The sequence below is a fragment of the Anolis carolinensis genome, unplaced genomic scaffold (genome assembly GCF_035594765.1).
Source record: "Anolis carolinensis isolate JA03-04 unplaced genomic scaffold, rAnoCar3.1.pri scaffold_19, whole genome shotgun sequence".
Taxonomy (NCBI): domain Eukaryota; kingdom Metazoa; phylum Chordata; class Lepidosauria; order Squamata; family Dactyloidae; genus Anolis; species Anolis carolinensis.
Genome location: NW_026943829.1, coordinates 3,056,734 through 3,077,639, shown reverse-complemented (window position 1 = coordinate 3,077,639; position 20,906 = coordinate 3,056,734). Strand labels below are relative to the sequence as shown.

The following is a 20,906-nucleotide window of genomic DNA, read 5'->3' as shown; positions in this document are numbered from 1 at the left end:
TGAGAAAGTGCAAGTCGCTTCTGGTGTGAGAGAATTGGCCGTCTGCAAGGACGTTGCCCGGATGTTTTTGATGTTTTTATCATCCTTGTGGGAGGCTTCTCTCATGTCCCCGCATGGAGCTGGAGCTGACAGAGGGAGCTCATCCATGCTCTTCCCGGGTGGGATTCGAACCTGGAAGCTTTCAGATCAGCAACCCAACCTTCAAGTCACGAGGCTTTAATCCACTACGCCACTGGGGGCTCCATAATAATAATAATAATAATAATAATAATAATAATAATATTTAGTCCAACCCCCTTCTGCCTTTGTGCACCAAAAGCACTGTCAAAGCACTCCTTAATAATTAATAATTAATTAAATAATGATTAAAATACCGTGATAAACAAGCAAAGCTTGGGAAGGCACACACCAGGCTGCATGCGCCTTCCTCGGCGGAGGAGGAGGGAACCGCTGCCACATCGGGGGCCGGATAAATGGCTTCAATGGACTGCATGTGGGCACCGGGCCTTAGTTTGGGCACCCCTGGCTTGGATAGTGTCTCCCTTCCTTCCTGGGTTGGACTGGATAGCCTTTGAGGTCCCTTCCAGACCTTTGATTCTAAGTGGTACATAATGGGCATCCGGTTTGGGAACATAGAACAGAATGCCTTGCAGTGAGGCCTGTTTTGCGTCAGGGCCTAGTCTGTTGTGACCCTCGTTGTGCCTCCATCGCTCTCTTTCTTGGGCAGGTTGTTTTCCCGGTTGTAGCGGATGCCACTGGCGGCCAGGCATGACGGAAGCCTTTATTAATAGCAGCGGGTGCTGCAGGGCGGGCAAGGGTGGCTTCATCTCCCTCCGTCTCCCCCGCTTGTTGCTCGATTGGGCCCTTGGAGCCAGGCCTTGGGAGAGTCTCTCTTTGGGAGCAAAATCCCCGGCAGACATGCTCTTCCTCGCTAACCTTTCTCCCACGAGGCTCCAACTGCCCGGGTCAAGAGCACGGCATCCAAGAGTCAGAAGGTCAGAGCTAGAGCTGGCTTTTATTGGGAAGGGCACCTTGGCAGAAGAGAAGTGGCAGTGGAGTTGATAAGCGGATAGGACACTGACTTATAGGATCATCGAGCTGGAAGAGACCTCTCGAGAGCATCCAGTCCAACCCCGATCTGACAGAGCAGAAGACACCAGCTAAGCCCTCCTAACAGATGGCCATCCAGACTGGGGGTCTCTTCCAGCTCTAGGATTCTGAAAATGGAGACTCCATCATCATCACCATCACCATCAATAATAATAATAATAATATACATCACACAGTCCTAGACACTTGGGAAGTGTTCGACTTGTGATTTTGTGATATGAAATCCAGCATATCTATCTTGTTTGCTGTGTCATAATAATAATAATAATAATAATAATAATAGTAAGTCCTAGACACTTGGGAAGTGTTCGACTTGTGATTTCGTGATACGAAATCCAGCATATCTATCTTGTTTGCTGTGTCATAATAATAATAATAATAATAATAATAATAATACATCACACAGTCCTAGACACTTGGGAAGTGTTCGACTTGTGATTTCGTGATACGAAATCCAGCATATCTATCTTGTTTGCTGTGTCATAATAATAATAATAATAATAATAATAATAATAATAATAATACATCACACAGTCCTAGACACTTGGGAAGTGTTCGACTTGTGGTTTTGTGATACGAAATCCAGCATATCGATCTTGTTTGCTGTGTCATAATAAAATAATAATAATAATAATAATAATAATAATAATAATAATAATAATAATAATAATATAATCCTAGCCTCTGCTTGAGAACCTCGGAGAGACTCCAATGGGCTTTGAGGCAGCATATTATTCCCCTTGAAGCTCACAACAGCCTTGCAAGGTAGGCAAAGCAGAGGGAAAAAATGATAGACTGGGCCCAAGGTTGCCGGGTCAATTCCGTCACCGAGCGGAGATTCACTCCAGCGTGAGCTTTGCCTGTCAGCCTTCATCCATCCCGTTTCCCAGTGTTTATCCCTGCCCTTCACAAACACCCCGCACGACAGAGATTATAAGGCCTCTGGGGCAAAGGCCTGTCTTTTTCTGTTCATGTTACTCCGCAAAGCCATAGACGTCAATGTATAAAGGAATTAACAAGTCGCGGCTCTGCCTCGCAGACACCCAGGGCATCTCCATCCAACGCCGGAGCCCAATCCCACCTGGCCCTTTGCTTCCCCTTCACAACAACCCTGCAAGGTGTGCCAGGCAGAGAGAGGGTGGCCAACCTCACGTCACCTTGCCGGTATTTACGAGCCTCCGAAGGAAGCTCTTTGTTCCAGCCGCTCTCTCCACCCGCCCGAGGAAGATTTCGCTTTCGCCCTCCCTATAAAAAGACACAGCTCTTTCACTGTGCATTTTTAGGGCTGATTGATTATAAGGACACAGTACACTTTACCCCTTGAAATCTGATATATACATATAAATATATCTAACATACATTTGGTACAATGCCTGCTTTCCTAATTATGCGCAAGGATGCAATAAAGCAAAGGCTGCGAGGGCCAGATTTCTATACTTTTCCATTAGCAGGAAACATGACATCATGGTTTTGGGCATTGGAATACAACTCTGAAGAGCTGGGTTCGAATCCTTTCCCTGTCCTGGATGAGACACACACTCATCCAGGACAGGTTGTTGCGAGTTTTCCAGGCTGTATGGCTAGGTTTCAAAAGCACTATCTCCTGATGTTTCACCTGCATCTGTGGCTGGCATCTTCACAGGTTCTGTTGGCAGTAAAGCATTTGGACTGTGTGTGTGTGTGTGTGTGTGTGTGTGTGTGTGTGTGTGTAGATAGATAGATAGATAGATAGATAGATAGATAGATAGATAGATAGATACCATATATACTCGAGTATAAGCCTAGTTTTTCAGCCCTTTTTTAGGACTGAAAAAAAACCTCCTTGGCTTATACTCGGGTGAGGGTCTTGGTTGGCTTATATTTGGGTCGGCTTATACTCAAGAATATATGGTACATTCATTATTTTTCCTGTTATTAATGATATTATTACATTTACTATTTTACTCTATTTATTATTATTATTTTACTTTATTACTGTTGTTATTACTACACTCGAGTATAAGCCTAGCTTTTCAGCCCTTTTTTAGGACTGAAAAAAACCCGCCTTGGCTTATACTCGAGTGAGGGTCCTGGTGGGCTTATATTCAGGTCGGCTTATACTCAAATATATATGGTATATTTATTATTTTTCTCTATTATTATTGGTATTGTTACATTTATTATTTTACTCTATTATTATTATTATTATTATTATTATTATTATTACATCTATTATTTTTCTCTATTATTGTTGTTACTATTACATTTATTTTACTCTATTATTATTATTATTATTAATACATTTATTATTTTACTCTATTACATTTATTATGTTACTGTATTTATTATTATTATTATTACATATATTATTTTACTCTATTATTGTTGTTACTTTTACATTTATTTTACTCTATTATTATTACTATTAATACATTTATTATTTTACTCTATTATTACATATATTATTTTACTGCATTTATTATTATTACATTTATTATTTCACTCTATTATTATGAAAAGGATACATACGCACATTTACATTGAAGAAGATGAAAATAATGATGTAATCAGAGTTGGACACTCGTATCTTACATTACAGTTTGATGTAAAGATTTAAAAACATGCCTCAATTAATGTAATTTTATTGGTATCTGGTTTTTTATTTCTGAAATTTACCACTCTCTTCTTATACTCGAGTCAATAAGTTATCCCAGTTTTTTTGTGGTAAAATTAGGTGCCTTGGCTTATATTCGGGTCGGCTTATACTCGAGTATATACGGTATATATATATGTGTGTGTGTGTGTGGAAGAAAGAACCCTTGTCTGCTTAAAGCAAGTGTGAATGTTGCAATGAGCAAGCTTGAATAGTATTGAGTAGCTACGAAGCTGGAGAGTCAATCAGTGAGGGTATCTGCATAGAGGTAGCCTGGATGTTGTTGCCTGGAGGCACCCTCTGCCAGTTAACACCTCCCAAACAGAAGGTGCCTCCAGGCGACAGAGGCCAGGCTAGCTCTATGCAGATGCCCTCACTGATTGACTTTGCAAGCTTCATGGCTACTCAAAGACTAATTCAAGCTTGCTAATACTCTGACTGAGTATTCCATCTAAGTCGAGCCATACTTCCTTCCCTTCCCATTCTGAAAATTGCTTATTTATGTCTTATTTGGAGTACCTTGGCCTCTAGGGTTCGTGCTTCAGAAAATCGGCTTCGGATTTAAGTTCGATAATTGTTACTTGTTAGCTTTGGGTGTTACAACAATGTTTAGTGAGCTGAATATATATATATACTAGCTGTGCCCGGCCACGCGTTGCTGTGGCGAAGTCTGGTGGTCTGGGAACTAAAGTATTGAGGAATTGGTGGTAGTTAAGGTCAAGGGTAAAGGTTTTCCCCAGACATTAAGTCCAGATGTAGAGAAATATAATTTGGAAGTTGGAGAAGAGATATTTTGAATGTGGAATTCCAGCTACATACATACACATACCCAGACCCAGACGCACATCCATATATATATATATATATATATATATATATATATACAGTAGAGTCTCACTTATCCAAGCTAAACGGGCCGGCAGAAGCTTGGATAAGCGAATATCTTGGATAATAAGGAGGGATTAAGAAAAAGCCTATTAAACATCAAATTAGGTTATAATTTTACAAATTAAGCACCAAAACATCATGTTATACAACAAATTTGACAGAAAAAGTAGTTCAATACGCAGTAATGTTACGTTGTAATCACTGTATTTATGAATTTAGCACCAAAATATCTTGATATATTGAAAACATTGACTTCAAAAATGGCTTGGATTATCCACAGGCTTGGATAAGTGAGGCTTGGATTAGTGAGACTCTACTGTATATATAATAACCTGCCTGGCTGCTTCCTGCCTGGGGGGGAATCCTTTGTTTGGAGTTGTTAGGTGGCTGTGATTGGTAATTTAGACAAAAATAATTTGGAAGTTGGAAAAGGGACATTTTGAATGTAGAATTCCAGCCACACACATACACACACCCAGACCCACATGCACATCCATATATATATATATACATATATAATAACCTGCCTGGCTGCTTCCTGCCTGGGGGGAATCCTTTCTTTGGAGTTGTTAGCTGGCTGTGAATGTTAATTTAGATAAATATAATATTGAAATTGGAAAAGGGATATTTTGAATGTGGAATTCCAGCCACATACATACACATACACAGACCCACACGCATATATAACCTGCCTGGCTGCTTCCTGCCTGGGGGGAATCCTTTGTTTGGAGTTGTTAGCTGGCTGTGATTGTTACACATGGGGGAGGAATTTGGGTAAGAGTCGGAATGATATAAAGGCTATGGTAACAATGAACAATGTTAATGAATAATATACTTTGTATATATAGGAAGGTGACTAAATTTTATTCCTTAACTATAAAAATAAATGATTTTAAAAAATTAGATGCAAACTGCAGTTTGGAATGTGACATTTTAGAAAGTGTTAAGTTACATTGCTCTGATAATCTAACAGGTCATTGCTTGTTAGTGCAGTCCAAAAAGTAATTTACTACATTACCACATTTCTGTGGCTGTTACCATTGTGATACTGATATCTTCCCTCTCTGAACACCATAATTCTCAGAAGGCTCTCTTACATGGATTCCTATCCCCCAACCACCTTATATAACAGGCAGATTCCACGAGGACTGCATACAGATGCTCTGGGCAGAGATGCCGAATAGTAACTCCCTCTTCCTTCCTCAGTTCGCTCTCCTCCAAATGATTGCTGCAAATCTCATGCCTGGTTCGATTTCAGGCATGTGGAGAAAACTCCTTCCTATTCCAAACTCTTTCACAGCTTGTTCTAATCCTGCCAGTTCAAGAGAACATTCTGTGCTGCTGTTTGGGGAAGCCAACCTATAGTAAGGCACCCTCCACTCCCATCACTCAGAATGATTTTCTCTTTTGGAGCTGCCTGAAGCAGTATCTTTCACTTGGTAGAGAACTGATGAAGGCAGAAACTTTAAAGTTATCTTTCAAAATTTCCACCTAACTGGACCCAACAGTCCTGTTCATTTTTGCAGTGTGTTTCCTCCTTTACGTCTCCACATCTCTCTCTACCCACTCCCCTCATCCAAGCCTTCCTTCCTTCTTGTTGGTTCTTCTGCTTTTCATTAATGGCTCCAAATTCCACAGATAGCATAAGGCAGCCACTCATATGACCCTTCCTCTTTGACCTCTCATTTCTCAGACTGAGGCAGAAAACATTCAGTAAGACGCAAAAGTTTTATTACTATGTGTAACTGAAAGTTACTGGATTATATCCCTGACCATTAAAGGCAAGAGATTAAACTACTCCAGCTCATTACTTCAAGATATACTAAGTCATCAAAGTAACTTGATAACAAAATGCAACAAGTTATCAAAGTAACTGGTTTCTAGTCAAGCTTGATTTGTGTTGTTTCAAAAGGCACATATTACTTGTAGCAAATTACTGACAACTTGCTACAAGTAATATGCTCTTTGAAACAACACAAGTCAATATTGACTAGAAAGATTACTATGAAACTGAAAAATAGAGGTATGTGTTGTTGCTATGGGAGAAAGAAAAAAATATTTGATATACATTTTTCAGTGAACCAACTTAAGCGCATTTCCCAAAATAATAGAGATCAGAAATCCATTATTCTTTTTGCAACACACTTCATGACTCTAAAACTGTAGCAGAATAGGTTGGGACTAACTCATCCCTACATTATCATGCCCAGTGTTCACACAGCCTAAGACTATACAAAGTATATTTGATAACCTGCTTTCTTTATGAAGCTTTTGTTGTATTTGGAGCAGAATGTCTGTTATTTCAGGGCTCACTTTGGCTATTATGGTTGTCCCACTTACCTATGCTTAGTCATCTTCTGATCATGGCAAAAATGATTAATGAACCTGGCGTAGTACAAATGCATCACTGCATGTTCCTTTCCTCCAATGTACAGATCCACAGGCATCCAATGATCTGCCAAGTCTTTGTCAAATGCTCTGTTAGCACAAAACCAGGAAAAATCACCCACAGATGAAAATATGATCAAGAAAGATGAGAAGTAAGTATTGCATTTAGACTGAATATATACTGAAGAGGACTGGCAAACCGACAGAGGAGGCTTACAATTAAATGTTAGCATTAGGGAGCAACCTGGTGTTATGACATTAGAACAAAATCTATTCCAAATGTTCAATGGCTAATGAAATCTGAACTGTTGGACCACAAAATCCAATCTTTCCATTGTCTGTGTTCACAAAAATCAAGAACATTAGACAGTTATTTGAAGGTTGCACAGGAACACATAAAGGCAAGGAATATACTGTACTGGCAGAGGAGAAGGGTGATAGAAAAATCAAATAGAAATGCATTTATTGTCTAAAAACTACAAAGCTATTCCAAGGTAACCATTCCACTTAGAATGAAAAAAAAACTTTCATTTTTAAAGTATAGCAACAGGAAAAGCAAGCCAATACCTATGTTTAGAGTTGAAACAGATCAATATAAACAACAATCTTAAATAACCTCAAGTTTATTTCAAAAAAGTGTAGCAGTAAATATAAGTAAACAAGTGCAAATGTAACAGTAAATTTTGTTTGGCTTTTGAGCTGCTAATGCAAACAGTGTAGTATTTGTGTAATACTAGTGGATTTGTTGCTAAATAACATTAATTTTTTCCTCATTCCTAGTTAGAATTCTTGTCAAAATACCAACAAGAAGCCTTTCTCCAAGGATTAAACGGTCAGCAAGATGCAGTTAACAAGTTCTTGCAGACAGAGAGCCACAAATACACATAGCTCAAGAACAGTTTTTGCATATCTTTCATGCAAACCAACAGAGGCAGAGTTTGAAAACAGGAGGCAGAAAACCACTTTCATACATTATATGATTAATGTAATAATGATGCTGATATTATTCCAGACTATGACTATTTTTTTTAAAAAATGGTATACCAAATTTGACTGCATATGAGCCTATTTAACTCTTAATTGTAAGTCACCTCTGGCATATAAATGGTTTTGGCTCAGCAGAAATCAATTCAAATTACAATGGCATGTTTAAATCCACTTGTTTTAGATCAATTCTCATCAAATACTGCAAGACTTTGCTTTTGAGTAAGTAGGCAGAGCATTCTGCTATTATTCATTATAATGCCACATTTCTTACCTTAGCTATGTTTCTGTTTTTAGTTATTTATTCTTCACAGCGTACACTTGACAACTGTGATTCTGGTATAAACCAGTTTCAAATGACGCATGTGAACATGTGCTCAGATCTTTAAAAAATGTATATGTGCATGTCTGGACCCTGCTTAACTTCTAAGAGAAGGCAGGATAGTTCCTCCATTGTGGCAGCACTTCTGGCTTTTTAAAATGTCTGGTGGCAGCCAGGAGTGACTGATCCCTAAAAGAGGTATTGGTGCTTTCCCTTCTCCCTGAAATTACCCCTGACCTATTTACAGGTCATAAAAAATCCATAATTTTTGCCCTTGACCAAAAATTGCAAGATGAAGGTTGGGAAGGGAATTGATTAGAAAGCTTTTCAGGTCCTGGGAGGTTTTGACAAGCTATAACATGCCTTCCAAGGTTATGAACAGATTTGTATGATGACATCAGAAGCTGCACTAAATGATATATTTTTAAAAAGCCAGCCCTTTAATTCTATTGTGTGTGAGGAAAGGACAAAAATGACAAAATCACAGAAGTTTCCCTTCCAGGAATCCTCATTCCATTGTGTTCTGTGTAAGCTAGAGACAAAAGGAGTATTCTAGTCTTTTCTTCCAATCCAGGCAATGCAGGACAGGACCAGCTAATAGGATTACAGGTAAAGCTGACTGACAGAAAACAGGACTTTGAAACTACTTACCTCTCAGTGTTATGGGGATCAGTATATCTTAAATAATACCAAGCTGAATCAACAAATGTATCCATGGTATCTGTTTCTCTCCTTGAAGGTTTCTTGCATCTGAAGAACAAAAAATATCATTATTATTATAATCAGGGTTCCACTGAGATAGACGCTATTAGGGTAGAAATTTTGTTTATATGGGTTGTTGTGTGTTTTCCAGGCTGTATGGTCATGTTCCAGAAGCATTCTCTCCTGGCGTTTCACCTACATCTATGGCAGGCATCCTCAGAGGTTGTGAGGTTTGTTTATATGATTTTCTACTATTGTTCCCTGGAGACTACATTAGAGCCAATGTGTCTAAAACAAATCTTGGATTCTTACTTATTTCACAAATATGGCTTCTAACCAAGCATGTGAAAATGAGGCTTCACAGGTCTTGGCAGAGGCGAAATCCACAAGTCTGTACTTTTCAAGTCAATTGACAATACAGGGTCATAAAAAAGAGCCACTCAAGAATTTCTGTTGTAATTACTGTTTAAAACCAGCCCTCTGTTATTTTCCTTCCTAAACTTCCTACAATTGGGCCACAAATGGAGAAAAGACATTATAAGCACTGTCATTACCACTACTTTTTCAGTGTGGATTCAATGATTTTCAGACCTTCTATTGCCAAACCTCAAAATTTTCTAGGAGCCACAATCCTTTCCTCCTTTTATCAGTATTCCAATGCAGCTGCCAAAAACTCAAAAGAATGGCAATGTGTACTGTTTGTTGGAAAATTGATATAGAAACAAAAGACTGCTGCCAACCAGATCTCTGAAACTTATCAGTGAGCCATCAAAGTCAAAATGTATCATGTTACTTAAGATTTGGCTTCACTGTATCAGGATTATAATCGTGCATATAGAGTTATAAAATATCACGTATAGGTCCCAATAAAATCAATGTGAAAAATGAAGTTCTACAGTCCAGGTTCTGATTTTTGGTAGTTACACAGTTACAAGTTTAGCTCTTTAACTATATACTTTTATTCTTGACAATCTTTTGACCTTATAACCCCCTTCTGAAATCTCAAATGAATATGGGCTAGTTGTAGTTTCTCAAAGAATTCTATATGAATGGTAGAATCACAGAATCGTAGAATCGTAGAGTTGGAAGAGACCTCACAGGCCATCCAGTCCAACCCCCTGCAAGAAGCAGGAAAATCTCATTCAAAGCACCCCCGTCAGATGGCCATCCAGCCTCTACTTAAAAGCCTTCAAAGAAGGAGCCTCTACCACACTCCGGGGCAGAGAGTTTCACTGCTGAACAGCTCTCACAGTGAGGAAGTTCTTCCTAATGTTCAGGTGGAATCTCCTTTCCTGTAGTTTGAAGCCATTGTTCTGCGTCCTAGTCTGCAGGGCAGCAGAAAACAAGCTTGCTCCCTCCTCCCTATGACTTCCCTTCACGTATTTGTACATGGCTATCATGTCTCCTCTCAGCCTTCTCTTCTGCAGGCTAAACATGCCCAGCTCTTTAAGCCGCTCCTCATAGGGCTTGTTCTCCAGACCCTTAATCATTTTAGTCGCCCTCCTCTGGACGCTTTCCAGTTTGTCAACATCTCCCTTCAACTGCGGTGCCCAGAATTGGACACAGTATTCTAGGTGTGGCTGACCAAGGCAGAATAGAGGGGGAGCAGGACTTCCCTGGATCTAGACACTATACCCCTATTTATGCAGGCCAAAATCCCATTAGCTTTTTTCGCCGCCGCATCACATTGTAGGCTCATGTTTAACTTGTTGTACATAAGGACTCCAAGATCTTTTTCACACATACTGCTGTCGAGCCTGGCGTCCCCCATTCTGCATTGCATTTTTTCTGCCTAAGTGGAGTATCTTGCTTTTGTCCCTGTTAAACTTCATTTTGTTAGTTTCGGCCCATCTCTCTAATCTGTCAAGATCGTTTTGAATTTTGCTCCTGTCTTCTGGAGTGTTAGCTATCCCTCCCAGTTTGGTGTCATCTGCAAACTTGATGATCATGCCTTCTAACCCTTCATTTAAGTCGTTAATAAAGTTGTTGAACAGAACCGGGCCCAGGACGGAACCCTGCGGCACTCCACTCGTGACTTCTTTCCAAGATGAAGAACAACACAAAACTGAGTTACATAATTCAGGATTAGAAGAGGAGCTGAAAATAGAAATGTTTACTCTTGTTTTAAAACACACACAAACTTTCATATAGATAGATAGCACTCAGTTAACCGGCACCCATGGGAATTGTTAGATGCCAGATAGATGTAGTTTCTGGTTGCTATACCATACTATAACCTCTGTATTGACTTGATATTAATATGATCAAGGGTCTGGGGAACAAGCCCTATGAGGACCGGCTTAAAGAGCTGGGCATGTTTAGCCTGCAGAAGAGAAGGCTGAGTGGAGACATGATAGCCATGTACAAATATGTGAGGGGAAATCATAGGGAAGAGGGAGCAAGCTTGTTTTCTGCTGCCTTGTGGATTAGGATGCGGAACAATGGCTTCCAACTACAGGAAAGGAGATTCCACCTGAACATTAGAAATAACTTCCTCACTGTGAAACCTGTTCAGCAGTGGAACTCTCTACCTGGTGGAGGATTCTTCTTTGGAGGCTTTTAAGCAGAGGCTAGATGACCATCTGACGGGGGTGCTTTGAATGCTTCTTGGCAGGGGGCTGGACTGGATGTCCATGAGGTCTCTTCCAACTCTATGATTCTATGAATATTGAAATATAGTAATTAAAATAAATTAAAACAAATAAAAGACAAACTTAACTTAATGGAACACAGTTTTACTGTCTTATAAAAACACTGAAATGTGGATGTAGTATTACTTGTACATTTTTGTTTTGTTTTTTGTTTTGCTGGTTGCTTGAGAGTTTGGGTTGCTTGGATTGTGGTTAACTGAGTCTACTGTATTAAAATCTGCTATGTGGTTTTGCTCCACAGAGACAGGAATGAAACCACAAATTTAATCTCTATGCCTGTAATTTTTAAAAAATCTAATAGTTTTCAAAAACATATAGAGTGGTAGATAGAATATAAGATATATTAGAATAAATGCAGGGCCGGGCGGAGATAATTTAAAATATTAAGCGGGGGTGGGGAAAAGTGCCCCCCCCCCCCCGCCGGCGCTGCAGGAGGCATGGCCATGTGCCATGGGAGGGCACATGGTCCCTGACGGCGCCCCCCGGGGACCTGCGCCCGAGGCGGCCGCCTCACGTGGCCTCTATGGTGGGGCCGGCCCTGAATAAATGCCTCCAACTGGCTTTCTATAGTCAATGGAATGAATAGGAATAGGGATCCTATCGTGCAATGACATATGTATGTTCTGAATTAGAATAGTTTCAAGACAGTCAAGACTTAGTTTTACCATTAAGTCAGATATGCTAAAAATAACTGAGAATACGAGAACAGACTGGGCAACCAATATGTCAGGACTGCTTTGATTGTATTTTCCTGCATGGCAGGAGATTGGACTAGATGGCTCTTGTGGTCTTTTTCAACTTTTATGATTCTAACTCTTGATGACAGCAGCCCACTCTTTATGGGCTCCCCAATGATATTGAGAATAACTGTTATTACCTTAAAATATCTCAGGGTACAAATATGGCATTGAGAGCAATTCTGAGCCCCATTAAGTCCTACTATTCTCAGACAATACTGATATCAGTGACAATCCTTTGCTCTGGTAAATTTTAATCATATTAAAAATAAAGGCAAACAGTGCAAGGAATTGTTTGTGTTGAAATTTGCTAGTATTTGAGTTCTTTTTTACCTCAAATGCCTTTGGGAACAACAACAAGAAAATGAAACTGGGAGTCTCCTAAGCCACAGTGCTGATACACCTCATGCCAAGATGCAATCATTTCATTTGTGCTTGAATGTTCAGAAAAAAGTGGGAGTTTTACTGCAACTGCGAGAATGGCTTGAGATCACTTACAGTTCCAGCAAAGCAGCCTAATGATATAGAAATCACCATGCCAGCTCTGCTGAGAGCAATGTTCCATTATTTGCAGGATGAAGAAAAAGTCTCCCTAGGACAAGGATACATTCCAATACTTCCCGCGTACCATGCCCACAGCCATAGATGCTACAAAGAGAACAGCTCCACTTTCCTCACTGAATAGGTAGTTCTCTCAATCTGAATTAGTCTGTTAGCTGAGCAAACAGCAGAAGCCTTAAATTTGGCCAGAAAAAAATCCCTTTCTGATTCAAAGAGTTGCCTGCCATAAACAACATAGAGCTCAGATTTATGCTGAAAAGCACCTGTCTCCAAGTGACTTTGCACATTGTAATTTTCCAATGTAGAGATAATCTTCTGGTCTACAGAACAATAACTTACTGATGCCTGATCTGCAGCAAAATAAATCATAAACCATGTTTACTATGTGATATCTTTAAAAATTACAGCAGCCCTAATTCTAGACTCATACAAGTACTGTAAGAAAGGGAACAAGAATCCCTTGTTTCTTTGGTGAGCGACAGAAGAATAAAAGAGGTCTACAGATTTTAAATTGTGCTTAGGATTGTGATATAATCTTGAACTGAGAGAGAAAGAAAATGGACTTTAACCCTCCAGAAAGCCCCTATATCCTACCATACTAGCTGAGCTCAGGAGTGGCAAAACCAAAAACAAAGTCATAAATTTTGGGTATTTTTTTCTTGTTAGAAAATAATCTGGTACACTAGAAGAAACTGCTTTGATTGTGGGTAGTATTTTCTGTCTTCTGTCTTAAACACTAGCCACTGTCTAAAGCAAGGGCTCAAAAAAACACAATTATTCACAAATTATGGCCTGAAGATAAGTTTCATAACTTGAATCTTCTTTCCCCTCACCCCAAACAGCATATTCAGACATTATACACAATACAATAATGAACAGAATTTTAAAAAGTTCTAAGTCTGAAAGGCATGAAAAGCTATTTCAAATAGTTAAAATGATACATTCCAAATTAGATTTTTTAACCAATATATAACACAATGTACTCACTTTGGACAACAGCAGTTGACCCAATCTGAAATTGAAGCTAATGGTGAGCCACCCTTGCCTGTAAAGGATGCAATATTTGGCAACTGTACAGGTAAATCTTTGGAGGCTTTTAAGCAGAGGCTGGATGGCCATCTGTCGGGGGTGCTTTGAATGCGATTTCCTGCTTCTTAGCGGGGGGTTGGACTAGATGGCCCTTGAGGTCTCTTCCAACTCTACTATTCTATGATTCTATGAAATCCTCATACGGCACAGGCACAGGACCACAGGACTGGCAATGAATAACTGGAATAGGTGTTCCCCAATAACGTTGTCGGGAGATCAGCCAATCTTTCAATTTATTACTTGTTAGGTATCCTCCTACTCCTTTATTTTTGGCTTGCTCAGTGATTGCATTTAACGCTTGTTGTCTACTCATACCTGTGAACTGGTAAAAAGAAAAGATTAAGAGCATAGTAAGTACACTGCACTAATTAAGCTATTGGAGTAGTCCAAGTCATGTCCCTACCTATGGGAAATATTCTTCATCCACTTGTACAAAATACAACTATTCATGTGTGAGAGAAAAAGTCAGTGAGGTGAAATGCCATGACTGTCTTTTTTTCTTTGCCTGCTGGTTCCAAAAACAGAAACTAGGCCCCTCCATTCACACAAGCCATAAACATAAATCAAAGCAACAAAGAGGTAAAATAAATTGCTGGTAGAAAATTGTAGTCCATGCTACCTCTGGTTTAACAATATAGTATTTTTTGTGGTTGCCGTTTTTATAATGCACCTTCAAGTGAATTTTGATTTGTTGTGACCCTGTCTTAGGGTTTACTTGACAATACTGATTCAGAAGAAAATTTGTCATTGACTTCCTCTTAGGGCACATCCACATTTAATACAATTTCAAACCAGTAGTGAGGAAAGTGACTTAGGGCCCTTCCACACAGCCCTATATCCCAGAATATCAAGGCAGAAAATCCCACAATATCTGCTTTGAACTGGGTCTGCTTTGAATCTGAGTCCACACTCAGATAATGTGGGATTTTCTGCCTTGATATTCTGGGATATAAGGCTGTGTGGAAGGGCCCCTGTAACTAATTTTGAAGCCTGGATAATTACAGAAACCGCAGAGCAGTAATGTGCATTAAGAGCTTTCTTTCACGTGTTTTTGTGAGGGGGTTTTTTCTGACACAGTTTGAAGCTAGCTTCGAACTGTATTAATTGGCCAGTGCAGGTGGACCTTGGCCTGAGAAAGTATGACTTTCCCAAAGTTATGTAGTGGGTTTCTATGTCTGAGGAGAAATTCAAATGCTAGTCTCCCAAAGTCCTTACACAGCACTCGGAGAACTACACCACACTGGATTTTATTATCCAAATCAACCACATGTAAGCTGCTTTAGCAGCCAAAGAACATGGTGAAAAATTAATGTAATGAACAATAATAATTCTGACTCAGTTTCCATTAGACTTTCCTTCATCTGTTGAAGCATCTCCTTTATACTGATATCCTCTGGAGTCTTCCTAGGCACTGTTAAGGAGCAGGGGTCATAAAAGCAGAAACTCACAGCAATGCACCAACCTCTCCAGAGTGGATCAGTCTCTGTGAGCCATCTGACAGAGTTTCAATAACTTCTTCAAATGACAGGCCCAAACTCCTAGCAACTTTAGCATCATCTGCTTCAGTGCAAGGGATTCCTGGAGAGGGAAAATAAAGGAAAGTATTTCTTAAACAGTTTTTAAGAAACAGAATACATAACTCTGTATAATTTAAAAATTGAAGCTCATTCCAGCAGACTTTCTATTCAGAACTTAGCTGTCAATAGTAACTGCATTCTCTTCATGAATACTTTCAATTTATTTAACCCATATTTTGTTTATTCCTTTCAGCACACAAAAAGAGTCTTAAAATAAAAAATGTTTCAACTCCTATAAAACTAAAACACTTTATGTTCTATCTAATTGTAGCCCTTTGCAGATTAAATTCTTTATGCATTTACAGATTAACTTGGCCTTGTCATTTTTGCATCATATTCTGAGAAGCCAGGGTTATTTTTTCTCAACCTGATTTTTCTACTGACAATACCTGAGCAGATTAAATTACTACTGTGACATCAGGCTCAAACTATTAATTTGAAGGTTTTCTACTAGATGTTAAGACTCCAGTTATATCCAATTCTATTAAACCAAAGACTAACAAGAGAGTGTGTGTGGGGTGTGCATGTGTGGGTGGAAGTTAAGATGCGTCCATCTAAAACAGCTGTTCCTGCCCTAAATGGCAAACTTGTTTTTGAAATTCTATTCAAGCAACTGGATGAGAGAGGCATGTCAACTGTTTCAGACAATAAGAGCAAACTCTGTCCCAATCAAAATTATGATAAATAAGTGGAATCTGAAACCAATTATGTCAGTGGGGAGTGCTCCTATTCAGAACTGTAGCGAGACGGCCACATCCAGAATATTCCATTATGCTGTCTCGTTCTTGTGGTTTTCCAGTTTATTCCCTGCAAAATAAGTCAGTGTTTTCTGGTCAGTGAATATACTCATGTTTGCTTGGGCTTTTAGAAAAGGTTGTTTAGGACACTTTCTTGGGTAAACTTTTGATATTTTTACAAACCCTGCAGCATTCCAAGATCGTGGTTACAGGAGGCAGCCATGTGTTTATATATGGATGGATTGTCATGGAGCCAATTCCCAGAGCTGAGTCTGCAAGCTCTGGAATTGGAGCCATAACATCAAGCACTCCCCGATAGCTCATGCAGACACCTGGCCGCGGAGCATGGGAACTTTTGGAGTGAGAATCAAAACAGCTTAAATGAATAGTTGGTGTTGTAGGGGTAGAAATGTGAGATGTGGGGTGGAGTTTGGTGATGATATTTACGTGTGATGTGACGTTGTAGCAAAGGTAATAAAAATGATTGTATGTAAAAATTATGTCATTCTCGACTTTTCCAAGTCGTGTGTTCTTCAATAAAGATTGGTTTTGATAACAGCTTCTTTTGATCTGTGTTCATGCTGGTCGTTTGAAGTGAGCGTGACATGGATACTACCCTTTTGGTGACATATTGTCTTGGTTTGGGACAGAGAGAAATTAGATGGTTATCAATACTTATGATACTGATATACTGATGTTGTCTCACTCCCATTTGTAAATATAAGTCGTTTGTAAGGCAGATGTTTGAAAGTCGGGGACTGCCTATATTGATTTTGATTTAATAGATATTTCAAATAAAGACCTTGAATGTGTGTTTATTTCTTTAAGCTATTAGCTGGAAAAAACATAATAATAAATGAAACAAGTGATATTCACTCTTTAACAGGTATAGTTTAAACTGGAGAAGCATTAATGGAACATTTTGCTTCACCTAAAAATAAATTAACATTCAAGCTTACAATAATTGCATCAGTTTGGTCTTTGTACTCCAAGTACAACACAAATTTGGGACTGCATAACATAACTTTGTATCAAATCTTAAAAACTATCTGTATACCTAGGATTGACAGATTTGAATCCCCAAACATTAACATAGCTTTAAATCTCCTGATGTGATGGAAATAACCACCATTTTCCTGCTTCAAGATAATACAGAGCTGGAAAAGATGCAGAAAGGGGCAATCAAAATGATTAAGCAGCTGAACAACTCTCCTATAGAGAAAGGTTACATAGAGAAATGTTTCTAAGCACTGTGTTTAGAAAAAAGCAGGCAAGGTATACAGCAAGTAATGATAGGTATGTATGAAATTATGCATGGTGCAGGAAAAGTGAATAAGGGGATGCCTTTCTTTCTTTCACCTAATCCAGAGCCATCCACATTCTCCCTACTTTTGTTCGGTCATGTAAAATTTTATATATTTGTGTCCTTAAATGCTGAATACCTTACTTGCCTTTTTTCTAAGGACAACGCTACACTGAATGATGGAAGCATCAGGAAAAGGAAGAACTTAATCACACAGCATATTGTCATCTACCATTTCCTGGTAGATGACATAAAAGCTGCCAATTTGGATAGTTTTAGAAGGGGACTGGTCAAATTCAAGTGGTTAAGACTACTAATTATTGTTTGTCACGACTTCCATTATAGCTGAGTCACACACTCTCAGTCCTAGAAAATCCCGGAAACAACAACAAATCAGAAAGATCATATTGGTTGCTTGGGAACCATATTCATGTCTTGCTTGTGGACTTTCCCTAGCAGTGTGGCTGGCCATTGTATGAATGGGCTGCGAGATTGGCCATGCCATTGATATTATTCAGCAAGATTCTTCTTACATTGTCATATCTTCCTAACCTTGTTCTCCACACCCTCTGCCTTCAGCGCAGCACAGCTGTAATCCTTAGCAATGACACCAGGTTGGAGATAAAGGTTGGATTAGGGTAGTGGTTCTCAATCTGGAGTCCTCATATGTTTTGGGCCTACAACTCCCATAAATCCCAGCCAGTTTACCAGTTGTTAGTATTTCTGGGAATTGAAGGCCAAAAACATCTGGGGACCCCAGGTTGAGAACCACCAGATTAGGGAGAAAAGGAGCCAGAGAAGCCACAGCTATGTTATTTTCACTAAACCGAGAGAGATACCTGTTGAATCTGGCAAAGTCTATGATGGCAACATCCATTATCTTTCCATGTCACTATTAGAATATAGAGATGACAACTTTAGCAATTTTGACTGGAAGCAATTTCAATGAGGAACATAAAAAACACAGTCAGTCTTTTATACTCACCTATTTTAGCATCAAGGTAGCCTTCAAACTCTGATTTTGCTGATATGACTACAGGGATCTCCTGATTGGTAAGCAGGTTCATAGCTGTCACTGAAGTAAGAGACTCTAGAAAAAAAAGAATAGAAGGATAATGCAAAAACTATAGTACGCTACTGGCCCAAGTTTAGTCAAAATAAAGGGCTTGCTGTTATTCATGGTTTCAGGTATCCATGTGTTTGTGTGTGTTGAAACATATCCCCCATGGATATGGTGCTTGTACCATACAATAGTTTGCTTTTTTAGCATTGTTCAGGGATTAGGGACTAATGATTATTTCACTTTATACTGTAAGGATTGATGTTCTAACCATCTAGGCAAATTGTCTGTACAGACAAACTTAGTGAAAAGGACATCTCCTATCTGCTCATTCCCGTTGTACCTTTTCACCTTTTTTAAAGGTTTTCTTTGTTTGTTTGTTTATTTCTTTTTGATACATCATAACAATTAACTATTTTTGCCATACATAACTTATTTCAGTATACATTGTTCCAAAGGTAACTATTTCTTAAATGACATTTTAAACAGTCCTTAGAAATGTATCACCCTCTTCTTCCATTATTTTTCTTATTTTTCTATAGAAGTTCTGAATTTTTCTACAGTCCCACCTTTATCCAACCTCTGACTTTACCCATCAGCTCTAACAGATTTCAAGCCTCATAATAGGTATACTCTATTCATATTTGAAAGCAACACATTTTAATTACTCATTTTGCTGAAACTTGTTAGGCCTGACAAACAAAACTCTGCCTTAGAAAATCAGAAACTACTTTATTTATTTGTTACATTTCTACACTGCTTTTCTCACTCCTTCGGGGACTCAAAGCGGTTTACAACATAGTAGATGGCAAAATTCAATGCCTTACATAAATGCAAAAATACATCACATATCTCAAAATAATATATCTGTGAATTAAAATAATAAAAACTATAAAATATCAGATATAGACAAACATAAAACAGAAATAATAATAGAAATAAAGCATAACTGGGGAAATTACCTTTGCCTGGTATCAAATCCTTCTGGAAGGCTTCCTTTAGACTGCTATTTCCATGTAACAGTCTGTGGTCAGGTAAGATATGTAAATAAGACATACCATAAATGGCTTCAGGTACATATGCAAAGGCTGCTATTTTCTCTCCTGTTGATTTGTTATTAACCTGACCACAGACAGAAAAAATTACTGCAATTTTCTTCAGAACAGCATAGGCCATTTCCACTTGCAGTGAATCTTAAATATTCTAGCTGTTTATAAAATCCGCCAACATATTACTTCCTGAAGGCCATATTCTGCATCTGAGAATACAATGGTTCAGTTCAATCAAAATGCTCAATTTGGGAGCTAGCATGGTCTGTGGCCAAGCTGGCTGGGAGGTTCTTGGAGCTATAGTAAAAAAAGGTTTTCAAGACCTATTGATCTATAGTTGCCTAGATTTACAACAGTGTCTTGGCCTAAGGGCTGCACTTGACTTACCAGTGATTTCAAGCTTCCTGAACTGCCACTGCCAACTTATTTTCCTTGAATATCTTTTTCTGCAACCATCTACCCATCCCTTTGCCTTTCAAAGACTCCTGTTACTGCCTTATGGCTTGTACATTGCTTACCAGGTATGTCTTATTGAACGAACAATCACAGTGACAGCACAGTTGTTTGAAGTAAGGGTAAGACATTTTAGGGCTGTTGTTTTACTCAAGAGTATCATTATCTCCACTAGTGATGCATTCATGTTCCCCACCCAATTTTAGCAAACCTCTTTGCAAAGATGCAAAAGGTTTGGTATTGCTATAGTCTTTAATAAGAGGTGAGCAACAGAACGCTAAGTTAAGCAAATACTGATTTGTTAGGGATTCTGCCTTATTCTAAAATTATGGCTACCTCTGACATTACTATGGGTTAGCACTACAACCAAACTATAATAACTATTACGGTGCAGATCTATCCATGTTTATGCAGAAATCAGCCCAACTATGCTAAACAGTGGGCTTATCGCTACAGCCAGTCAAAATGTTTACAGAGAAAATGATTTTCTATATAACCTTGGTTATAGATATTATATTCAAATCAGAGGACAAGAAGTTGTTGGACACTGGCATTAGGAATTGTCCTTTTGTCTTTTATTTTGTACATACATGTAAAGGGCCCATATTGTAAAAAAGGTTCAAAAATAATGTATAAAGTTTACAAAGGGCATTATATAAAATT

General features: G+C 38.8%; 1 protein-coding gene and 3 long non-coding RNA genes across 6 annotated transcripts in view; 2 read left to right on the top strand and 2 right to left on the bottom strand.

The window, feature by feature from the left end:
• The window catches only part of LOC134294756 (leucine--tRNA ligase, cytoplasmic-like), a 217,850-nt gene that overhangs the window by 145,464 nt on the left and 51,480 nt on the right, over positions 1–20,906 (bottom strand). The window contains exon 21 of one of the 3 annotated variants that reach the window (XM_062966412.1): positions 19,726–19,863. The exons of the other annotated variants lie outside the window; for them this stretch is intronic. The gene's annotated coding sequence lies outside the window, so the exon portion shown is untranslated. Of the gene's footprint in view, positions 1–19,725; positions 19,864–20,906 lie in introns of those variants that run through there. 3 annotated transcript variants of the gene reach the window in all.
• Positions 1–20,906, top strand: part of LOC134294761 (uncharacterized) — a 428,900-nt gene that overhangs the window by 401,187 nt on the left and 6,807 nt on the right. The window lies entirely within an intron of this gene.
• Positions 1,006–19,737, bottom strand: LOC134294758 (uncharacterized). Its single transcript, XR_010001451.1, has 4 exons — positions 19,704–19,737; positions 18,667–18,771; positions 8,976–9,074; positions 1,006–7,108 (listed from the first exon to the last, which is right to left on the bottom strand). It is a non-coding gene; the product is annotated as an uncharacterized LOC134294758 (long non-coding RNA).
• On the top strand, positions 7,063–9,257 carry LOC134294760 (uncharacterized). The gene is made up of 2 exons (XR_010001452.1): positions 7,063–7,170; positions 9,178–9,257. It is a non-coding gene; the product is annotated as an uncharacterized LOC134294760 (long non-coding RNA).